The 23,564-nt window shown below is 35.5% G+C and overlaps 1 long non-coding RNA gene across 1 annotated transcript; it reads right to left on the bottom strand.

The window, feature by feature from the left end:
- Positions 1–9,251: 9,251 nt before the first annotated feature.
- LOC121415937 lies at positions 9,252–11,804 on the bottom strand. The gene is made up of 3 exons (XR_005970073.1): positions 11,711–11,804; positions 10,306–10,456; positions 9,252–9,335 (listed from the first exon to the last, which is right to left on the bottom strand). It is a non-coding gene; the product is annotated as an uncharacterized LOC121415937 (long non-coding RNA).
- Between the last annotated feature and the right edge of the window lie 11,760 nt (positions 11,805–23,564).

Raw genomic sequence — 23,564 nt, 5'->3', positions numbered from 1 at the left:
TGTTATGCTTGTTAATTTTTTCTCTTTTTATTTAAATCAAATTTTTGTTGGGGCGGACTTGTCTTTAAATCAGACCTCATCCAACACATTTGAATCCTGCTCCTTTCGTGACGGCATGATCATAATAAACATGGTATGATCTTTTAATGATACTGTGTATCAGATATATATTGTGTAAACTTGGGAATTCGGAGAAATTAATAGCCAAACTCGGATTTCCAAACCTTTTTGAGGGATTTATGTATTGCCGTCTCGGTCTAAGTCCCCCTCTGGAAAAAAGAATTGGAATAAACGCAGCAGATTGGTTGAATCATTGTCACTCAATGCGGAACATTCATGATTACTAACTAACGTACTTCCTGATGCGTGATGTGTCTGCAATTTGATACATTGGGGATATCCCTGTTTCGTATTGTAATGTTTTCTTTTTTGCTGACACAAGGCTTGTACCTTTAAAAGCTCTTTCCATCGGGTCTAGCGGGGATATCATATACCTATATATTCTCCTTCTCGTTGGATTACCGAGATCTCCGTGCTGTATCAATTACCCTCCTTTCCGAATGCACATCATACACTTTCTTTTGTCGATTTTTTACGGAGAATGTAAAAATAGAGGGTCATGAGGTATCAGTGGAAAGATAGCTACCTTGTTTGTAAACAAATGCATAATATCAAGAAACATTGCATTTATATAATGATTGTTACCATTGATTTCTTTCTCAAACATTAAAATAATGAGACTATGAACCCTGGTAATGTGAAGTTGAGATTTGATTATTTATTTAAAAATTGAGAGAAGAAAATCGTAATCCTGACAAAGGTGTATATATATATGATATATATATACAGTGTATATATATATATATATATATACATATATATATACATATATATACACACACATATATATATATATATATATATATATATATATATATATATATATATACATATATACATATATATATATATATACTAAGTCCGGTCGTTTCACATAGCAAAACCAGTTACGCAAAGGTTACGAACTCTCTTCTCTCTTCACCTCTATACTCGTTGGAAAAACATGGAATTACGGTTGATTTCAAAATCATACAAGCATATTTTTTTTTACTAGAAAGTCGTTGAATTTTCTCTGTTTGTTTAATAAACGTGTCATCAATAAAATCTCTCGAAAATCAGTGACATTTGTCACACTCGTTAAAAGGAAGATCAATAAAAAGTATGGTATGCGATTCATCCGGTTGGGAGAGAAGATATAAAATGGAATATTCAATTAATCGACCCGAATTAATTCTGCCTGTACACTGCGTTTCTACTGAATCAACACAATCGAATAGATCAAAATATTGATCTGACCTTAACGGAAACCCTCTCAAAACAGTACTGGCGACGTACGAGATGAGATCCCTTGTTTTGTTGTTCTCGTTGCTTCACCATGTCGACAGGTTGTGGAAACAAATGCATTCTAAACAGTAGTTGGCCAGTGGTAAGCTCTAAATGCGAAGCACTCACTCACTGCGCACCCACAATCAACTGCGCACACTTTAAAATAGTACGCCGTCGCCGTGAACATGGTGAATGGCTGGGTGCCAACACATCTCACCCTCCTTGCCCTGGTAGGTGTTTCATAAAGCTGTTCGTAAGTTAAGAGCGACTTTAAGAACGACTGGTGATCCTTTCCTGTGGTAAATGGTATATTCATTGGAGATGATTTAGCGCGTAAGAAAGGATCACCAGTCGTTCCTAAAGTCGCTCTTAACTTACGAACAGCTTTATGGAACGGGCCCCAGGACCGGTTAGGTGATAGAAGGGCACGTTCTCTTCCTAATCGCCGTCTTTCGCCCAGCTCGTTGGGCTGAAATTACAGGAGATGGACTTATGATTTATCCTTCCTTCTTCGTGTACGTGCTGTGATAAAAATGTAGGGGGATGCCACGCCGACATATATATATATAGGCATGATCCGTTTGTAAGGAGCTGATACTTACATGATAAGGTGATTTGTTTTGATATCGATTTTTATTTGTACCATAATGTTCCTAAAATCCAATTTGACAACAAAATGAAGAAGTATCCCCTGCCATATACTTTCAAGATCAAGGGAGAGAGAGAGAGAGAGAGTAGGAAAAGGGGAAAGAGAGGAGGGCTGAAATAATTATGGCAACATTTTTATTTTCGACTGATATAATACAACCATGACAATATTAGTTTGCATATTAAAAAGGCTCCCTTTTCTCGCTCGCTCGCATATTTTTGTTGTATTACCTCCGTACGGCGACTGGCTGCAATAGGCCCTAATGCACATAAATGGTTGAACATGCCTTGCATAATACTTAAGTTAGATTATAATACGAATCTGGTGACTGGTTTAGAAATGATCAGCGAGGGTGTGTATGCTCGTACAAAATTACCTTATAAATAACATGTATATTATTTTCATAAAGAATTATTAGAACAATTTTTTTTATTGGTTTCAAGTATCGATAATAATCTTGCTTTAACATTATCAGATTTTGGAAATATTATTCGGAACCTACTAACATTACATAAGGAATTATGACTGTCGATCAATGAAACAATGAAAATTTACTTCGTATTCATCATCTTGATATATTTCTTTGGTTTTAAAACGTAGTATCTTTAACCGATACAACTACCTCCATGCGGCATATCTACATGTACTTTATGATGACACGTATGCTATGCCTAACCTTTTATTAATAAACTCTAACTTATCAAACCATGGAGTGATGTATCCCTTAATAAAAAGAAAAGACCTGCTCAATTCCTTCCATTATTCCCGACTGTCAACTTGCTTTATTCTGTTCCTCATTATTTCCGACAAGGTATTTGCACCGTCCCCCGCTAATGATCTTTCTTCCAGGGTACGAAATAATTGATTTCCCCACCCTATTCCCATCCAAGGTCTTCATTCGTCCTATTCCCTTTTTTTATGAGATAGTGGTTTGAGGCAGTGACATGATTTCATTTAGCAAGAAGCGGCAACTCGATACCGCCTGATTCCATCATGCTAAGATATATCTTACTGCTAAAAAGTGATATGATTTACCATCTCCACATCATGATAAGGTGTTGGGCATTCAATTAAGAAATATATAGGGAGATTTCATATTTCAAAAATATTGATGAGAAATGCTCTGGGGACTACTTGCTCATGGTGTTATTTTCATTAGAATATATCAGCAATGACGTCAGGGCAACTAGTACCTCATTTTTAGTAAAATCAATGACGCCTTCGAACCAGCCTCGAAAATATATAGCTTTCAAAAGGTTACTTGCTGTCAATATCCTTAAGTTCGATTTTATATTTGTTATGATTTACGTTGTGATCATGTTCGACGTCATCATCATCACCTTCATCATGATGGAAAGCAACATCGTATTGAATTTAAATGAATTTCAAGCAGAGTTGAGCAAATGGCGATAAATTTCAAACACCCCAAGGCCTAAGTTCTTTACCTGTTAACATCGGCATCAATTAATGCAGCATATTTCGACACCGTTTTTACGAACCGGCCTGGAGGTCCATTTTGCGGATAGAATGAGTTTCGAGATAAATGCGTTTAAAGTTTATACTTTGTTTCTTCGCTATTTTCATCGGGTAAAAGTAAATAATATCTGTTAATTTTGGATTTCAGGAAAGAACACTATCAAAGAATTCATGTGATATGATTTTTTATCGATATAACCCATTTGTTAATGAATAATAATGCCTCATTCGTCCAAGCCCGTTCGTAAAAACGATAAAGTTGAAATCCCCACTGAAGCCCGTTACCACGAACTGGCTTCGCACAGTGCGGAGCCGCGTCTTCACAGTGCAATGTGACAAATGTCGTTTTTACGAACCGGCCTGGATGATGCGCGCTCGACGCACCGTACGCGCTCGTCATATGCTTGTGTAATAAAGATTGCAGCGCGCGCCAAGCGTTGCTTTGAATACCCTTTCCAAAATTAATATTAGACCTACTTCTCATTTTTGCGGCTATTCGGTGTACTATTTCAATCCAATTCATATTGGGAATTAAATACAAACAAAACCAGCCCCGGTTATTGTACAATATAACCTTATTGGCAAGAATAAAATTGAGATAATTATGGTACATTATCAACTATGATGGGTATTAACTAGAAGATGATACATTCCAGGTGATTGTCACAAAATGAACTATATTGTCCAATAACCGGGGCTGGTTTTGTTTGTATTTAATTCCCAATACGAATTGGATTGAAATAGTACACCAAATGGTTCCATGACATTTGCTCCGGCGACATTGTTCCGCTATAAATTCCACACACTAATCGAATAACTAACTTCAACCCTGGATTTAACACTATACCCTATCATAAACCTAACCCTAAATCTAACATAAAACCCTATTGCTACCCTAACCCTATATCTTAGACTAAATAAAACCCGGAGCAATTGTCGCAGGAGCAAATGTCGTTTCACCGCCAATGGTTCCATTCCTGGACAAAATGTCCATCACCCTTTCCATATTCTGCATTATATACACGTTTCCTTTGTGCTCTGCCTTCCATCTGCATATCCTATATCTCAAATTAATTTCAATTCAGAACTCTACCCCCCCCCCCCGCTAATTTCTCCCAATTTTTTTTATTCCCTACAGTCATGACAGTAGCTCTTCTCTCTTTACTTAGATGCCCCTTTCTCGACTCTGTAGATGTTTTCTCCCTTTTCTCCTCACCTATTCACATCCTTCTCTTCCATTCTCTCATGAATCATTTCTATCACCCCTCTTTTTTTCTCATTCCAGTCTTTCCTTTTCTGTCCCGACGGTCAATCACTCCCCATCCCAATTCCTGTGTTTTCTGCTCCCCTCCTCTTCTCCTGTATAACCCCAGTCTTTTCCTATCCCTCACCCTCTTTCCTCTTTTCAGGACAACTCTCTTCCTCTTCATAGCCCCCTCTTTACCTCCTCAACCCCTCTACCTGTTCATTTGCCCTCTCTTTATCACCTTATTCATAATCATCCCCTCTCTTTTTCCTGACTGCTGTGTCCCTCTCCATTTCATTCACCCTCTCTTTTGGTGATGCATAACAACTAAACTATCCTTTTTTTTTCTTTCTAAATTTACTATTAGGAAAATTCAAGTAAATTCTAAAACATTTGAATAAAAGATGAAAATACACCTTTAATTGAAATTCCAAACATAGACAACACAAGATCATAGAAATTTGTTTCAATTATATCAAATGTTAGAAAGGATACACAATGAAAATACTCATTAAAAATTCATATAGATAATATACCTGCATTTACAAAAACCATGTCAACATCCACAATGAGACATATAAAAGTACATCTTCATTTTCTTTAACATTAACTAATTCATCAGTCTCCTATATACCAACTTTACATTAAATGTACTTCAGGAAATTACACCAATTTGGTTAAGTTTTATAACTGAGATTCTTATAAGAAAATTAAAAGAAGCACTTCATATAAACATAAAACACACATCTTATCAATTAGATTAAAAATGCCCCTGCCTAACAAAGAAAAACACCCCACATTATCACCCTCATTGCCATTGACACAAGGATATACTGTATCTGTGTACATATTTGAATGTAAAACGTATGACAGCGTACTGCATTTGAAAACCTGTTTTTCAATAAATTTGTTTTATAAGTCTATATTATCAAAATGCACTTTTATTATTTGCATACAGTATAAACTTTATGATTTTATTTCTCTTACCTGGACAAAAGTTTATTCTCTTCTGTTTAATGAATATCTTAATAATCGACTGCAGGTTTGATTATTCAAATACAAAAATGGCAACAATCATTTCCATTTATTTTGTAAACTCACTTAAGAAGGTGAAAGATAAACCATTTTATGTAAACATATTACTAAGCTTCCAGTTGAACATTTTTAAACATTAAACACTAATTTTAAAACATTAACCATTTTTAAAAATAAATCAAACTCCATGCATCACTATGTACAGTAAATTGATCACACTGTACAGTAAATTGTACATAATACACAAATGCATGATGGTGTCCTAGAATGTTCTCACCATGTTCTGTGTAATCTAAAAAATCTCTTGCCTCTTACTGCCATTTTCTTTTGGGTGTGTTGTAATGTTACAGTGTCTGTTCAAAATTATAAGTTTAGCAGAAAGATTTGCATGCCCATTATTCTATTTTGTTTTCAAATCAAGTTCCAAAGTGGTTCCATATTGAAAAAATGTCTTTTTAATAACCAGTTTAGAATCTTTCAGACGTGTACACCAATTTAATTTACTTCTTGTGTGTGAAAATTACAACTACTGGATTTCGGTCAAAGCAGTTAGATTGACCTTTCACAGAGATGTATATTTAATTTTATTGTACATTTTTAAATGAAGAGTATGTACATTTTTAAATGAAGAGTATGAACATTTTAGCAATGACAAACTGACCATTAACACATGAAACCCAAAGGGTCATAATCTCATTTCTAACAAACAACACTTTTTTTAAATAAATACAAAACAATAATAGATAATCTCAGAGTTTAACAAATAAAAACAAATGAAAATATTTCATGAATTGCAAACTAGTCTTGAAAGACGGATCGTAAGTAGTCATTATACTATTTGGCAAGTACATGGCAGAGGATAATATATAGAATTTCAAGCATGAATATATTACGATCTGTTCAAAGCACCATAAATAAAATCAAGCAACATCAAGACTGTTCATTGTACTGCAGTGGATTTGATTGCAAATAAAATATGACCAGAAAATTCAGATCTGTAGCAAGTTGTGTCTGCAAAACTTTAATTGTAAAAATGACACTTATTTCATAACCTGAGTTTCAAAATTTGTTGTGAAAAGAAACATGCGATAAAAATATTTGCATGAATTTTTTCCCAACACACATATGCAATTGTGACATTTATTCCTAAATGAGAACATAAACCAGTTTAGGAAATCAAGTAGCTATTTCATCATATTAGGTTAAAACAAAAACCCACACTTCAAGCAAACTGCATTTTGACAGTCTTTCTAACAACATATGTATTCTGATCTAAGCTTTTGTTTAAATATCGGAGTCTTTCATATTTGCTAAATTTAACAAATTTGTACACTTGCTCTGGACAAAAAAATACTTCTTACAGTCTTGACAGAAAATACAATCTTACAGTCTGTTATACATGTATTTTGTTTTAATTTTCCAGAAAATACAATCTCACAGTTAATCTGTTGTACATGTATTGTTTTGAGCTTTGGTCTACCTAAAGTGTCCTTCTTGGTGTCTAAATGCAAAAAGAATTTACCAATTGCCCTTGACAGAAAATACCATCTCACAGGCAATCTGTTATACATGTATTCTGTTTTGAGCTTTGGTCTACCTAAAGTGTCCTTCTTGGTCTCTAAATGCAACAAGAATTTACCAATTGCCCTTGACAGAAATTCACAGTTAATCTGTTATACATGTATTCTGTTTTGAGCTTTGGTCTACCTAACTGTCCTCTGCCATGAAAACATTTTAGACCATATCACGTGCTCTTTACAGACAATACAATATACCAGTCCAAATAAGAACTGATATATTGTGTTTTGAGCTTTGGTCTCTGAAGCAACAAGAGTAGTTATCACATGCTCTTGACAGTAAATACAATATCAGAGTTATTGTGAAGACTGATGTTTACTGTCTTGAGATCTCTCTATCAATATCCCAAAGGAAAACAAGTTCAGTCAAACCACAAGAAATGTATACCTTTATCAGAAGAGATTGTGATTTTCCTTCATCTTCAAAAGTGGAGTCTCCAAAAATCTCCGAAACCTGCAATTGAGTAAGCAAAAAAAAAAAAAGAAACAAAAGATTATTGAATTTACTTGTTTAGAGCAATACAGTGCAATGTGTCATTAAAACATTATCTACACATATATTATTTCAAAGTTACATTAAAAATCACGTTACATTAAAAATCACAACTCATTAAGCAAGTTGAGGTGCTTAGTGTGGCAGCATACGATAGAAGGCCTGATATTCAGGATGAGCAATGACTGCTGTTTCACCAATGCAGAGGGTCATTAAGTCTGTGTACTTTCCTTGGGAGAGCTTGGGGTTTCCATTTCTGCAGCATTTAATTTACGCCATTTTGCATAGTAATGAAAATGGAGAATACTTGTTTTGCTCAATTTGGATGCAAGCAAAGTTGCCAATATTGATAAATTGACAATTGAATATAATTATGAATAATTTTTTAAATTCTATTTTACTATTTACTGTTCTTTTTGCCTTATAAGCTGAACAGCTTGACAAATCAAGTTTGTAAATTTTTACTGATAATCAAATAGAGATAGATATGTTCTATTATCAAAAGGTACTTAGACCTATATATAAACATTAATGAAAGCCACTTTTTTGGGGGGAAGGGGGAACTTAATATACATTCGGTATATAAAGTGTAGGAGACTAACATTTCTATATCAAAAAATAAGGTAAATATAACCATTCCAAACCATTCCAAACCTTCCGTCCATCATTCTTCATTCCTTTGTCATCATTTGATAATTGAGGTCAATACAAAACATTTCAAAGATTCATTTTTGCAATATGTTGACTACAACTTCAAACTTAATATCAATACTTGCATGAATGATTCCTCGGGATGGCCTGGGCTATTCACACTTAATAGAGCTTGATTATGCACCACAGACATTTGTTCAGAATCCGCCATTATTCCCCTATACAGTGTGATGTTCTAAAAGACCCTCTTTTAAATCTTTCACTTCTTCCATCTTCATGTGTTCCAGGATGACCTACATACATGTACTTACCACTTCTTATGAAAACTACACTGCCCAACTTTGGCAAAAGGAAGTAAGTGACACATCAGTCAAATTTGAGTTATTGTTGTTTCTGAAACATCCTTTGTATTGCTGCACATTCAGGCAAAATTTGGGGAAGAAATGATTGTTCTATGGAAAGATATTGAAGAAAATATGCTGTTAAATTGCATGGATGCCCATGTAAATGACCAACACACGTTGCTCATTTCCAACAAATAATACTTTTGTAACTTGCTTCCTTTTGCCAAAGTACAGCAGTTCAGATTTCATCAAATCGGCCAACATCCTTCTGGTGAAGATTAGTTTAATGGTTCTCAAATTTAGAAAATATGGATCAACACAAATGAGTACAAAATAAAATCACTTACATCTTTCACTCCTGGAATGCTTCAATTTATGGAATTTCAGTAGTACCAGTAGCCCTTCACCAGACAGTCAGACACTGAGCATCTCGTCCCCAGTAGAGTGAACAATTGGAATAGAAAGTAACAGTCCACCACTGAAAAGAAATATGAAAAAAAAAAAAAATTGACAACTTTTCAGCAACTTTCTAATATTACTTAGTCATGGAACATTGGGGGTGTAGTGATTCGGACTCTCGTCTCTCAACCAGAAGGTCATGGGTTTGAATCCCAGCCATTGCATGTTTTTCTTCAGCAAGAAATTAACCCACATTGTGCTGCACTCAATTCAGGTGAGGCGAATGGGTACCCGGCAGGAATACACTGAGTGCTGGAAGGCAGCTCATGCTAAAGCTCAGAAGTGGTATTGGTGCTGTTGGATTTCAGTGCGACAATGGATACAATTGATTACTTTTACAAAGAACGAGGACTTATTTTGTAATCAGAGGAACTGTTATTCCCATATAGTATTGATAAGTAACTGGCAAATGTTTTTCTTTGCATGATCAATTTATAAGTTAGTCATGCCTTAAACAGGCTTATTTTTGTTTATATTTTTATACATATTTTTCTCTACTATAAAGCGGATAGAGAAACATGTTTTTTATATAGCATACTACAAAAAACGAGGAGATTGGTGGGGCTAAGAGGGGCCTTAGCACCACCAATTCCCCGGGGTTAAGCTTAGCCCACTTTGGTTTCCCACTGCATTTTATGAAAGAAGGCTAGCATGGTAAAGAATATTGTACTATCTAGCCCTGCTAAAAAGCAGGTTTAGCCTGATTATTGTAGTGCTAAGCAATGCAGTGTGAAACTGAACAGGGCTAAGGAAAAAGGTGCTAAGCATTATCACAGATAAACATACAAAAAATGTTCAAAAACAAGTCTGTTATTTCTTCGAGTGAGAGTTTGAATTCTATTCCAAAAGGAAATTTATATTATTTTCCTTTCAAACCCCTACCCCCCCCCCCTCCCCCAAGTGTAATTTGGACATTGTACAATGTCAATTCTCCCATATTGATGTGGAAGTAAAGACAATAGCCAAATCTTTGTTGATGAAATACTCACCAGATGCGTTTGAAGAGGTAAGAATCTGTTCACTCTTAAAATCAGGCACGCAACACCTCTGGAAATCACCAAACAATGAACAGCAAATTAACTGTCGAAGGTATGGTTTGATGAGACACCCATTGGTCTACCTGAAAGCAACAGTTTCCAGCTGAAATACAAAGAGTATTTATAAGCATTTAGGCCTAAACTCTTAGCATTTAGAAGATATATTTATTCCTTTGCTATCTAACTTTAGTCTGTAGATCTCACATTAGACTAATAATGACAGTTAGGCACAACTTTAGGCCTACTATCCCACTCCAAGTACCAATGGGGTCCGAATATACATGTACGGACCTCATAGGTGACAATAGCACATGAACGGGTCGATGAATTCACCCGCGGTAACACACTGTGTTGGCGAGTGGCGACACAGCTTGTGGCGGGGTAAGCTGTCTAACTTAGATCTCTAAATCTACGACTAGTGACTTTAATTTTTTCTCTCTTTTTAGTTCTGCACTTTTTTGAGTGAAATTAGATCTAGTTAATGTCTAGACTGTCTAGATAGATCTATCACAAATTATATCTAAAGTGAAAATTTTGATGAAATATCTCGGTGCTTGAGTGTGAATAGGTCTAACTTAACCATGTTAACTGTTAGATTTAACTTAAAGTTCGAGAATCTACATGTAGATCTACTACCACTGCCAGCTTTTTTTCTGGCAATGTTCCCTAGAATTTATTATCCTACAGAGTGGAGTAGCCTAGATCTAGTGTGAATCATTGCCAGTTAATAATACATAGGCCTACATAAGGTTACATAAGGTTCAGTTCTGGACGCAGGATCTCCTGTTCCAGGGCTGCAAACTCTCACTCATTTAGAGTGAGACTCACTCATTTTGGTCTTTTCTCACTCTCAAATTTAGTTCATTTGCATGTGTTTCTATTGATCTCACTCATTTTGACCCCAAAATATATCATTGGCCTATGGGAGTCTCACTCTAAACTATTTTTTATCCGATGCGATGTTGGCAGCCCTGACTAGAGGTCGATGTCTATCGAGTCTAGATCAGCATAATTCTAACAGCAAGTAGATCTTACTTAGTCAGGAGACTTCTAAAGAGTAAAAATCATTCACTAACATGGGCTTACTCTTTAGAAGTCTCCTGACTAAGTAGATCTAGGCCTAGCTCTGTAGACACATATTCTACCGTTAGATGCTTAATAGTAACACAGATTAGTACGCATGGGGCTGGACTATAAAAAAACTTAATGTCAGTTATTTAAGTGGTTTAATTTTCGTCTTATTTTGATGATTTTTAAACAGAAAATTGTTTGATTTTGATCACAAGTATTAAAAGATAACTACCAGCTATTTTTCTCCAAATGTTTCCTTTTTAAATAAGAAAAATAAACAACTTACCTGATGCAAGTTTGAACAAGCTGACGCCTCAGGCCAGATCGTAAAAACGAAGTTTCAGCAAACAGACGATGCGAGTCGGCGAGCTAGCTGCGGCGCGCGCGCGTATCAAGCCGGTTCGTAAAAACGGCATTCGTCCATTCTCATGAACCCAGAGCGTCTCATGACGTCAAAAATGACGTAACGAAATGGTTTTAAGACCTACAAATTTGTGAAATAAAAGATATTTGACTATTGAGTCGAAATACTGAAAAAAGTCATTTTATATTTTTTCATCGATTTTGGCTTCCAGGCCGGTTCGTAAAAACGGTGACGATTTGTTTGAAATGTAACTTTAATTCAATATTATTCAAATATTCTCCCAAGTCAACCTGTAGAGTAGTCTTTATGTAACTGAGCTTTATATGCGTTAATCTAACTTGAATAAAAGACTAGAATTTTCGTTCGTTAATTCATATGAAAATGAGCTGGACGAAGTTTAATGTAAAATGCGGGGGCGTCTTCTAGTGGTTATATGGCTGTCGATTTTCAATCTGAGGGACGTGGACTCGATTTCCAGCCATGACATGTTTCCTTTAGCAAGAATGTTAGCCACATTGTGCTGCACTTAACCCAGGTGAGGGTATCCAGTATAGAAAGAAATTTCTCGAATGTCAAAGCGCCATAGGCAGCACGCTTATGGCCTGGATTATTATTGTAAGGCGCAGTTGAGTATATACATATATAAATTGCGTAATACAAATGTATTAATATTATTACTATTATTGTTATCATTATTAATAGTAGTAGTAGTATGCAGAAACAGAATTCATAGGCACAAGGGGGGGGGGGAGACTAGTCGTCATTCATCTACCTAATCATACACACAAACCGTATGAACAAAAGTTGTAAGAAAACTTGGTTGTTCAGTTTTCCTTGGTTTAAAAATCAGATTTGTTCTGATTTTATCATCTTCACTTTTTTTATTCTTCTCTATTACATGAAAAGACATTGAAGTCAGACTTTACATTTTTGCTTAATCTATAGTATCCTCTGACAAATAAGGTAAAGACAATCTTATCTGATGTCACCGGCCAGTGGCGTACAGATGGGGGTGCCCCCCCCCCCCCCAAGAAAACTAACGATCAACAAGGCAAAATAAAAAGAGAAAGGGAAAGAGAGGGGGGTGATATGTGTATATGATATCATTTTCTGAATATTATGTAGAAATTGGGTTCGGATTTGATCTTTTGTAAAAATAAAAAAGTGCCGATGTTTTTGCTCGCTCGCTCGCAATTTTTTTTCTCGAAATTTTACGTGGTATGCCATATCTAATCCCCTAAAAAAGTTTTGACTCCATTGCGCAACACCGTTACCAACTCAAAAGTGAAACGGTCAATGCGAGGAAACACGTGCAGGACAAACGTAAGCAAAAGCATTTCATGTTGTGAAAAGAAATAACTGCTGATACCGTTTTTGTTTTCTCAAAATGCAATATTGAAATGCAGCTGCTTAATGGATTTCTCAAGTTCGAATCAGTATAGATCACACGCTCGGTTAAATTTGAGAAATCTTACAAAAATGAATAAAATAATCAAAACAAAAGGATTTTCGTGGAAATATTCGGTACTTGTATATTTTGAAATGACGATGTTTATTTGGACATTGGAACTCCCTTGAATTTTCTGAATTTATAAAATGAAATATTTCGCTCCTTTACGATGACATCTGTATATAATAAGTCAAACAGATGTACTGGTTCCATTCATAATCATTTAAAACTAATGAGTGTTTGTGAAAAGGAAGTGAGAGGTAATCATGGTCACTGTATACATGCATTTTTCTGATTCCTCCTCTACTTCTTCTACGTTTCTTCTTCTTCTTCTTCACCCTCTTCTTCTTCTTTTTCTTCTCCTTCTTCGTCTACCTTATCTTCTTCTTCCACTCTTTTTTTTTCTTCTTCGTCTTCTCTATTACTATCATGTTATTATTGATATTACTATCGTTATTATTATTATAATTACTATTATCAACTTCATAATCATCATTAAAATTATTTTTTTATTATCATTGATATTATTGTTACGATACTGCAAAAAATAACAAGTTAAATTGATTTTAATAATGATTCCTTTCTTTATTACAGGAATTGAATCATACACTAAACAAAAAAAAATATCTTACATATCCTTAAGAGTCAGTTCTGAGTAATCCTAAATTATTACAGTCCAATTAATCCGATTTGGCTGGTAAGGAGTTCGTTAGGTTAAAGTACACAGTGCTGACGATGATGAGATTGATGTTGTAACTCTGATGGATAATTACAGTCACTGTAGTGAGTTGAACTGTCCGTGAAGACGAAGTGGATGATCATGATGATGAAAAACAGTCGATTTCGGTAATCCAATGGTTTACAAATATTATTTAGAGCAGGTTGATGTCACTATTGTAAATTACAGGAATGGCAGACATTGCAGTACATCATTAAACATCCGTGTACATCATGTACAAAGCAAACCTTAACCATGTTAACTGACATACTGGAATATTATTGTAACTGCAATGGACTTCCTTTTCTACTTCCTTCGAAAAAAAAACTAAATGGATGAATGTAAATCTCCAACAATTCTTCATATACATAACATTATTAGTATCATCATCATTATCAATGTTATTTTTCGAAGGTGTGGCATCATCTGCTCCTCCCAACAGTCGCAGAAACCCTTTCTCGGTGTCCCACAGTGACTATTTTCTTTTCTTTTCTTTTTGCATTTTGAAAATAATATTATTTCCTCATTTCCCCTTCCTACTTCCAAACCCTCTTCCTCGTCCATATTATATCAAGGGGTGTAATGTGTTTTACAATAGAAATAAGAAAATAAGCATATTTGTTCTCATTTTGTTCTAGCTAATGATATTTTCAGAGTATAGTTTATCTTCATATTCATATTGAAATATATGAATATTTAATGACACATGCTTCGTTCCTCCGATATTCACATAAGATTAAAACAAAAGTACGGGAGAGGGGGGGGGCATACATTATAATTCAGGCCTGATAAAGGTTTATGATGTAAATTTGAAGCATTTTTTTTTTATTTACGCAGAGCTCGGCGATTGAAATTCGATCCACATTTGTGGAAAAGACAACCAACCAAACCACATAAACACGATAGGTTGCGAGTGTGCAAGAAACAAAAAGAGTTGATCAGTTGAATCAGAAATCTTATATCTGTCAGACGGATGGTTCTTTAGGACGGGAGATAAAATATCTTTTGAGTAAAACCAAGGATTTCACATACGAATGAAAAAAATAAATTAATTCGTTGTGGAATGTGAAAGCATGGATTTATTCTTTTTTAGAATCTACTCTATATTTTTGGAAGGTATTCTCCTTTACCTTTAAAATATATTCAAATTTACACAAAATCTACACAGGAAGGAAACTGCTTGATTTAGAGTGAACAGTTTTCATTAAGGAGGAGAGTAGGCCTAGTAGTGGACGTTTAAGAAGGGAGACCATATTTCTATGAATTATCACCACTGCCACTGTCTCAGCGAACCGAGGGTTTATTGGTCTTATTTTTTTTCCTTCTTTTCTAGCGGAGGGGGGTTCTTATTTTCCGTTTTAATTTGTTTGAATACATTTCTTATGTATTTATTATTATTTTTTTTTGGGGGGGGGGGGCTAGGCTTGTGCTTGTTATCTTATAATCCCTTACGCCGCATCGACAAAGTTCATTGAACCACCCATCTTTTTGACAGAGCGACTGTTTTGCAGATACGACATGCGAGAGGAGCACGAAGGGACGTTTAAAAGCGGCGCCAAGTCTAATTCGGTCATGCACAATGAAAGGTAAATGTACCATCTCGCTCAGATGCATGCGATTCTGCAATGTTACCAAGACCGCATTTTCGACTGGATAGCAAATATTTGAAATGCAATGACGAAGTATTTATCACCATTTTAAGTGATGCCTAAACTGACAAATGCTGGGTGGACATTTAATATACGGTAGCGTTCTTTTTTTTTGTGGTGTATCTCTATTTCTGAAGTGAAGACTCTTCTCTGGAGCTTGTACGTGTGTGGCGTGTCCCGTTACATGCATTAAGAGGCGCGCGATAAGACAAACTATCTTTAAAAATCAGGGGGGGGGGGGTAACAAACGCAAATTTGAAGAAAAAAAATATCTATATCCTGTGACAGAAGCAATTGACAGAGTTTCATTATAAATGTCATGTTTCTTGCAAAATGACTAGACCTCGTTTTTTTCGAATTTTAATCATGTTAGTAGATCGTTATGACTGTGAAAGTATAATGCACAATTGGAAAATACAAACAAGTAACATACAATGTAAAAACAAAGCTGAGATATAGTGTTTGGATGTTTAATATTATTGGTATTCATAAATTAGGCCTATACGACAAACGTTCGAAAAATAGACATACAAAGTCATTAAGAAAATAAAATGATGTGGCCGCTAAGCGAGATATTGCATCATAATCACTGCATAAAATTGATTATTGCTTAGCGTCGTTTGAGATGATAAAGGAGTGGGAAAGCGGATGAGACGGATTCATCACGGATACACTAAATTCAGCCTGGTGTTATTGGCATCCATGTTCCTCTGGGCCTGACAGGACACAATGTATCGTAATGTCATCATCCGGAAGCAGCGCCTCAGCATTTCAAAACAGAATCACTTTATCAAATCCCTGGAATTTTGATGCCAAATATCGACATTTCTCTGATCGCAGCGTAATTGATCAAAATATTGTCAAAATAAGGTCTAATTATAATGTTCGGGCGAGCAGTGCGAACAAGCACAAATAATATCAAAAGTTTAAAGTATTTTTTGGTGGGGTCGCTCTATTTATATAATATCATTGAAAAAATATTGGAAATGTTTCATTTTCTCATGGAATTGTCCTTGGAATTCTGGAGTAGAAGCATATTTAGTGGCTGTTTTACAGAGAGTTGAAATGAGACGAGCATTAAAAGGATGCTCTTGGCTGAAAAATCTATATTTAATTAATAGAGTAATGATATGCACAAAGCAAATGCTGAAAATGTCATCAAAATCTGATAACAATAGCGAATTTATTGAAGTTTCAACTTTAAAAATATATTTGTGACAGTTAAATGCACGTCTGTCCAAATCATATTATTCTCAGCCTGGAAGATCCTTTTAAGAGACGGTCTAGTTTGAAAAGCTAGATGCAGTTCCCGGATGCCTGGTTCACGGGGCTCAATTACTTTCACCCACGTCGTTCCCTCCTTCAATTGATACCTTTCGACGCCTTCATCTCCCGCCCATTTCTCTGTTCGATTACCTTAATTCAAGCCTCTTTCTTAATCTCCCGCCAAGTCTCTTTCAAACTCACACGTTCCACCACATCCCATGTTGAGCTTCATCTGTCATCATCCGACATCTCCCACCTCTGCACCCTACCAATACACCTCATTCTTTTTGCCGCCTTTCCCCGCATCCCAGCCCCTGCATTCACGCAAGTCCGGTTCGCGACATGCCGTTGCCAAGTCAACGCAGGCGCGCGCAAATTGTATTTGAATTGAAAAACAGCGGGTTTGTTTAATCACGTGTGCCAGCCAAAAGCAAGATGGGACTCACTAATACGAAGACGAAAAAGAGCAGAATACCCGCTTGAGGATAAATGGTTTAACCAGACGAATTTCACCCGTACAGTATTTCCAAAAAAGGGAGGGAAATCATACATGTATGACGCAGATCGTCGTCATTTTTGGTTAAGTCCCGAGAGAGCGTCAGGTGTTAGAACAGCGTGCTCCCTCAGGGATTTTTTGTACCCTTACTTTGTTCTCTTATCCAGTATCGTAACTACGGTCGTGCCCCCCCCCCCCCCCATCGGCTGGTAAAAAAAGGGGGGAAAGAAGAAAAAGAGGAAGAAAGAACGAAAAAATTGTATTATACATATTTTATTGCATTAGAAATACTTTCGTAAGTTTATGAAACAAAATTTGTGTTCATCACTCTATGTACTCGCATTGTTTATTTAATGAGATAGATGATCCTGTTCAAGGGAGTTAAAAGGTAATAAAACATGCCGTATTCAAATCAATATACACTAAATACATTTTTTCCTGGCACTTCGAGCTTTTTTCTTATTTCATGTAGTAAGATCGTTCTTTTTCGTGTTTACTTAAAAGTGATTGCCCTCTTTTAAGGTCTGAATACAAAACACTTCTTGTTCATGCTTACGTTTGTATTGATGGATTGGTGAGATGTGTCTGCTCTTCTTGAATTCTCTAAAAAAAAACAGTCATGAAAATGTCCCCTTTTCTGGTTTGAATATCAAAAATTTTCAGATCGTGTTTCGCGCTCGCATTACGTTATAAGAGAAATGCGTATCATGTTCATAATTAAAATGACAACCAAAAGTGCTTCATGTGTTATGGTGAGCGCTCGGTGATTGAATTTGATGACTATGGTGAGATATTTTATTTTATTTATTTATTTATTTATTTATTTATTTATTTCAAATCTTTATCCAGAGTAGCCTGTTCAGCTTTATACAAACAAATATGTAAAATTACACAATATATACAATTAAAATATTCATTAAAAATCGCTGGTCTTCCAGAGGGCTCTGCATTAATACACCCCCCCCCCAAAAAAAAAACATATAATTCATAACATAAAGAAAACATAAGTAAAGAAAACATATATACACATCAAAAAAAAATTGGAATGAGAAAGTAAAAGGACATGGTAAGATAGAAAGAAAGAAAGAGATAGAGAGAGAAAGGGGGCAGAGGCAAACAGAGAGAGAGAGGCAGAGAGGTGGAGAGAGGGGAAAGAAAATGTGAGAGAGTGAGAGAAAGAGAGGGAGGGAGAGAGAGAGAGAGTTCAGAAGCAAAGGTAATTATGTAATATTTGACCAGTCAGGCATATTCTTATGAATAGCATATAGCATAGGATAAAAACCAAATTGAGGAAGTGACCATGCATTTCTAATAAAACATAATACATGTAGCATGGGCTGTAAGTATGAGAAGGGATGTCACATTCTTATCAGTGATTGCATTATATCATTTTAGGAGTAATTTAAAGGAGGCTGGCCGCTTTTCTAATCGCGTAGCGTCCGGAAGGTTGTTCCACTTTGTGGCACCTGAATAAAGGAAAGAATTTTGATAAAAAGAGGTGGAACATTTTGGGAGTCTCAAAATCAGTTTATTGGATCGTCTAGAGTTCCTCATTAGTACGGTGTCTAGATATGCATCCTCTTCATGAATTTCTAAAAAAAAGTCCTTGAAATGTCCCTGTTTGGGTCAATTAAAAAAAAATTCAGCTCGCGCTTTGCACTCGCATTGTTTGTTTAGTAAGACAGATACGTTTTATAATTACAAAAATTTGCTTATAATGAGGTCTGAATATCAAAAATTTTCTGCTCGCGCTTCGCGCTCGCGTTATACCTGTTCTTTTATCTGGCTATTAAGCGCACTCCGCGCGCTCACTAAATAAGTCATTTTTTGCTGGTGCCCCGTGCCGTGACCCACAGTGCGCCATTGCCCTTATCTGTTCTTCTTCTTCCTTTTTTTACTAGCAAATACCTCATACAGGATGCATACATGTTGGATCTATTTATAAATAATATAGAACACAATTACGAGAGACACATGTCTGGCAGATTGAGTAAAGCAATCGCCACATAATTGGGAGATTGTGTAATGCAATGTGATCTAGAAATGCAGCAGTTCCATTTTTTCATTTTTTTTTCATTTCATTAATTTCTTGTTTTCATTTCATTTTTTTGTTTTCATCTATTCCTCGAAGGTTTTTTTTTATTTCTAGTTCTACTTCTTCGTTTGCAATGCTAATCATTTTGTATTTCGTTCTTTGCCATATTTGCCAAAGCCGCAATGGCTTTACAAATCGTATAATACTGATCAATTACATCGTGATCTATTACTATTTTCTTTTCTCGTGGTGGCCAATTCAGATATTAGCTGATTTTCAAGCGGGTTCTTGACGTATTTTTCTTCTTTTTTTTTAACGCAAAGGCCGAGCACCTGCAGAATGTACAACTTTTGTATTAATGTACCTATAGGCGCCGCTTTTCCGTCACCGTCAACATTGAAATCTTAACCAAGGTTATGTCATGGACACGAGAGTAATCAACTATCACTGATCATCTTGCATGATATGCAGATGACATCACATGACTAAGGGCAAAGGACACGGAATTAAGATTCAGTGAACTGCGATCGTGTTTTGGGTATCAACAGTGAAAAATTGATCAAGGTTAAGTCGGTGAAATTAACAATAACGCAAAAATAAAATGAATACGCAAATAAAAGAGAAAATAAAAATAAATCGAATCTAGAACTATCATAAATCAAGCATAAATGAGAATAGAAACCAATTAACTCTCTGCCCGGTTAACACACAGGGGGCTGCCAACTTCACATTTCCTTTAAAATACGTACAAAATGCATTACGTCATGTGTACACACGAAGCTTTTCTTAATATTATGAGACGAATTAGTTTAGTTCATGCAAATCCCCTCTCAATTCAAAGTTTACACCCTACATGCCCTATGTGGCACAGGAAGGTATGTGAAAGGCAAAATATTATTTAAAAAAAGTACTTTGAAAAATACACAGTTCGGAAATGAAGCAAAGAGATAAATTGGCACGAAAATTCATTATGCAATGCAAAATGTGTGTTTACCATGCGTTATATTAGAATAGAAATGTAAAATCTAGGGCAATATATGGACATGTGGAGAGGAGTCCTTATCTTGTGATCGATATTGGAACCTCGATCACGCAGGGACCATACTTGGATAAAAGTGCAGGAATAAGATATCATAATGCCATCCCATGCGACTAAAAATACACTTCTGGAAATGGGAGCATGAATTTGAGATGAGTTGGTAGGGAATCCGTTATTTCTGCTCTAATTCAGAAGAAAAGAAGAGCATGAACCTTTGGCGAGGGCTTGCAATCTAGGTCATTTAAATAGAAAAGGTTCAATCATTGGGATCAAATTGTGTATCATGACAAAAATATGGGCAATTTCGAAGAATTCTGTTACAAAATCATTCGACACCCAGTTCATGAAGTAAATTTAGACTATTCACGTACTCACTACCATTGGCGGCGGAAGCAAAAAAAATAGGGAGGGGGCACCAAAATTTTTTGACAAGGAAAAATTAAAGTTATCAACCATTTTTTTTCAGAGGGAGAGGGGGGAACAAAATTTTTTGGAAATTAAAAAAAAGGTTATCAACAAAAAAATTCGGTGGGATCGTGCCCCCGCCTCAAATGTAGGGGGCAGGCCCTCTCTTCCGCCGCCTATACCCAATACCAACATATTACATTCGTTTTTTTATTAGAATAGTGAAATAACTTATTATAATCTGTTTAATGGATGGACGTCTTGCCATAAGGCGCTCGCCGCAACTTCAAGGCCCATTACAGAAATGCTATAAACCCCAATCATCGGATCAAGGCAGGCCCTCATAAAAAAATATGCAATTCCACTCCCTGTGAATCATTTCAACAAGAGATTTGGCATGTTACCAGGTAGAATTTAAATACCTGGGTGGAGAGTGGTAAGGCAGTGAATGTGGATGGACGTCATACCAAAGGACGCTGGCCACGAAGGCCCCTTTATAAGCCCACAGAGGACACACTCTCATCAAGGTGTCAGACAGAACTGCTACAAAAGGACACTACTACTCTCTTTCTAGGTTCCAGACAGAAATGCTACCAATGGACGTTTCTGCGTAATATGAACCTTTACAGAATGGTTATAATTAATCATTAATCAATGGCATCAGTTGGACAAAAAAAACGTGCTAATACATGTTAGAAACTTTAATACGTTACAGTTCTTTCTCTATGCCATATGGGATTCAAACATCATGTAAAGTGGTCAGTAAGAATAAAACAGTGAAGTAATTATGACAAATCTCGCTTTTTGGTAGTTGTTATATACCCAGCATGAAGATTAAACAAAAAATAAATTGTGGGGCAAATAATAATTTAAATGTGGGGTATAAAAGAATTCGCATTAAAACTCATTTTGGAGTGCACATTTTTTTTTCACTCACTAAAGTCTTTAAGCATGTTAAGCTGAAAAGGAACGAATAAGATCTCTTGAACATGATGGAACTTGAACTATAAAGAACGTGAAGACATCATGCATTTCTCTCACGAATCTGAAAAAAGTTAGGTACGAAATGTTTTTGAGAAAGATATAATGACTATTCAAAATGATATTAATTTGTTAAAAAATATCTAATGGAATACTGAAGGGATTCAAACCATCCAATAAGATTCCACTTAGGTTAGGTACCTTCAAGATTTGAGATGGCTGATGCTTTATTATATTTCATATATCTTTTCGTATATATTAAGCGAAAAAAGTAATTCAAGTTATCAGAGGATGACGATTCTGATTCAATTTCTTTAAGTGAATTTTTGTCAGTGCAAATAAAAACGAAAATACATTTTGGTCAAATGTATTATGTAAGGTAAGACTGAACCTGCCGGCCAAGCTTATATTAAGAGTGACGAAATAAAGAGAAAAATATATTTATCGCTAAAGCGTTTCAATGCTTCATTAGCTAACCTATAGTGGCTGTCATGACTGTATTTAAAAGTTTGAAAATATTAGGGCATGCATGTTCCTTTTTTTTTCATCTTACCCTTACGAGTTTGCCTTTACTACTTGATATCCCAATCCCTTTGAAGACAGGCCGCAATGCGCTTTTGCTCCAAGATTAAATTAATTATGTAGGCCCTATACTACGAATGTTACCTCAGGTTACATATCCGTTGATTGCACACTCTGTCACATTCTCTTAATCACTCCACTCGATTGCCCTCGATCAGTGTATAGTGATTTACCAATTTCGAGGTTCTCATTTTTCGCATCCCACCTTTATTCGGAGATGTTGCTACTTTTATTTCATGGTTGGAGCTTTCTGATTACAGGGGCAGTTACACTTGATCAATCAATTTAAGAACAGCTCACGCTCCGTCGAATGGTTTAGAATATGCATGTAATCGAGTTCAGTGACACGTATATTAAGATTTTAATTTGATCATTCTTCTGTAATGGCGGCCAACCATTTTTAATTTACCCTAATTGGCCTCGGTAATGTGCCGCATAAATAAAGTTGCGTCATCGAGAATAATACAATAGTAACGAAGGAAAACAAAAGAAAAATGCACAAATAATGGGACGTTTTTTCGGAGGGGGGGGGGAGGGGCTTTTACGATATAAGAGTGCATGCTACACTACATGAAACTAACATCAAGGATATTTATTTAATTTATTTATTTTAATCATTTATTGATCTATTGATTTATTTATTTTTTGGGGGGTGGTAAAAAACTATTCAATGAAATCTTTTTATGGCATTGAATTCGGAATATCTTACAAAAATGCCTCTCTGGAATTAATGCACGTATTGTCGTAAGTTAGTATGCACGTAAATTCACACGAAACATAAACATAAATGATCCGTCAATGAATAATTACTGCGTATGGTTTGTTTTTCTATATTGTCTGTAAAGGGGAAATCAATGGTCTATTAAAAAATATTTCATAAAAACGTTAAAAAAAAATAAAAAAAAAAATAGAAGAGAACGAAAACGAAAGCAATGGCATCTGCATCTAAATTAGTTCATATAGGGCACTTTGAATGAAGAGCAAACAACAAATCAAATGAAATAAAGAAGTATAATTTGCATCATATTTAATTAAATCGTTCGACATTCAAAAGTTTCAATCAAAACAATCTTATAAAAGTGTGTCTTGGCCGGTGCTGGGAACCAGTGACGCCACCGACCCATTATTCTGTATATTGTAATTTGCATGCGACTT

This window comes from Lytechinus variegatus, chromosome 5 (genome assembly GCF_018143015.1).
Source record: "Lytechinus variegatus isolate NC3 chromosome 5, Lvar_3.0, whole genome shotgun sequence".
In the NCBI taxonomy this organism is placed as follows: domain Eukaryota; kingdom Metazoa; phylum Echinodermata; class Echinoidea; order Temnopleuroida; family Toxopneustidae; genus Lytechinus; species Lytechinus variegatus.
The sequence above is the reverse complement of the archived record's forward strand: the minus strand, read 5'-3'. Positions and strand labels throughout refer to the sequence as shown.